Raw genomic sequence first — 2346 nt, forward strand, 5'->3', positions numbered from 1 at the left:
GACAGGGACTTGTGTCTAGGGCTGACTTGTTGCCTAGTTCACCTGCAGCGGTATCTGACGTTTGCTTTTGCTGTTCCTCCATTGCTGGTCTTTGGCAGGGGTGGCTAAGCGCCAGTGGGTACCTTTTTCTATAATGACTGGTGCCAGGAGTCCTGTGGTTGGCCCCTGCAGGCTAGGAAGAGTCACTGAGCATGCCACGTTCTTGTAAACCCTGGCGCGCGGGTTTCTTTGGGTGCTGCGCTGCTGACTCCGCCTTTCCTGCCCCGAGGTTAACGCGGCTCCTGTTTCCTCTGAAAGTATATCCTGTTATGCCAGTCTTTCTCCCGAGAGGCTCCCGTTACCCTCCCCAATATCTTTTGACTTGGAGAGTCCCAAAGCCCCTCAACTTGTCTTTAGGGCCTTTAACGCCCCATGCCGGATATGTTGGCAAATAGTATCGGCTGCCACTTTGGGCGGAGAAATTAAGGTTTAGAAAGGAGACGACATTCTCCTCCTTTTGGGTAGCATTGAAAACAGCGCAAGAAAGGGTTTGTCCATCAACCTGGGGGGCAGCCTTTGATGCCTAAGATCTGATAACTAAAAATTACGGGGACTTTGAGAAGACATCACCAGCTGGTTTGAAAATGGTAATGAAGGAAGGAAGACACTCAGGATATTTGTTGACCATTATGGTGCCATAAATGATAACTTACTGAAAATATGATTATTTCAGCCCTGTCTCTCAAATTGGCTCCCATGGTCCTCTGGTTTAAATCTAATATCTCAACTGCTCTGAAGCTAGGAAGTAAAGTAGGACATGATTATTAAATCCACACTCCAAAATGTTTCTTACCCTTTGTTCAACACACACACACACACACACACACACACACACACACACACACACACACACGCACACTTCTATTGTTTTGTGTATATGTCTGTGCATAATGTATGAGCACCCTTAGCACGCTATGCCTCACGTGTGAAGGTCAGAGAGTAAACTTTCGACTTGGTTGTCCCCTTCCGCCTTTGCGTAAGTTCCAGGGATTAAATTCAGGTTGCCAGCTTTGTACCGTAAGTAGCTTTACCTGCCCAGCCATCTCACTGCCCACCCCCTATTGCTTCTGCTTCCTTTTTAGGTTTCAATTTTTATTTTTTAAAACATCTTTGTAGAGAATACTATAGGTTCAAAATAAGTTTATGGTTCTTAGTCTTTCAAACATGAGTTTGGTCTTAGCCCAGTAAGGGAGTTTTGATTGAAAGAGTTACTATTTTATTATAGCATTGCTTATTACTTAAAGGAAAATGGTTGCAATATTATTAAAAACGAATCTTGAGAAAATCTAGCAGTTAAACTACAGAGTTCTGTTACTTGCAATAAGTAGAGAAACCTGAGATTAGATAACTGACCCTTGATCCTCCAATGAAAGCTAAAGACATCAGCTGGTGATTGCTTGTGATTTTATACCCTTTCCACTATCTGGTAGACCTGAGTATCTGTTTAACTGCTGTGTCTGAGCATCTTTATTTCTGTGTCTAGACTTATGAAAAGTACGTTAAATCTTGTTCCCCAGTAGAAAATCTTCCACATGACTATTTTCAATGTATCTAATGGCACAAGTACGTTTTTTTCCAGGTAGAAGCAGCTTTATCATTGGAAGGGGAGTGTCTTAGTTAGGGCTTCTATTGCTGGGAAGTGATACCATGACCATGGCAACTCTTCTAAGTAAAACATTTGATTGGGGGTGGGGGGTGGGTTGCTTACAGTTTCAGAAGTTCAGTTCATTATCATCATGGTGTGGCATGCAGACATGATACTGGAGGAGTAGCTGAGAGTCATACATCTTGCAGGCAAGAGGAAGGAGACTGTGACACTGGGAGGTATCCTGAGCATAGGAAACCTCAAAGCTTGCCTTCACAGTGACACACTTCCTCCAACAAGGCCATACTCACTCCAACAAAGCCACACCTCCTAATAGTGCCACTCTATGAATTTATGGGGGCCAATTACGTTCAAACTCCCACAAGACCTAGCAGAATAAACTAGTGTTGAACATGAGCTCTCAAGTTACAGGAACTTGCAACAGAAATGGGGAAACTGACAGGTCCCTTGGATCTGGAAACACGTTTCCTCTTTACTGGGTGATCGTGACAGTTGGAAGCCTAAAGATGGGTGGCTACAACAGGACTGGCATTCAGTGGTCACCAATGTCTTCCTATTATCAGATATAAGATGTGTGGTCAAAGGAGCAAAGCAGATCACAGTTTATGAGACTTATTACCCCCCACACCCATCCAGAGGCCTCATAGAACCTCACGCTCCATGACTCATAGAAGTGAAACATTTTTCTTTTTCTTGGTTTC

This window comes from Onychomys torridus, chromosome 3, assembly GCF_903995425.1.
Source record: "Onychomys torridus chromosome 3, mOncTor1.1, whole genome shotgun sequence".
NCBI classification, from domain to species: domain Eukaryota; kingdom Metazoa; phylum Chordata; class Mammalia; order Rodentia; family Cricetidae; genus Onychomys; species Onychomys torridus.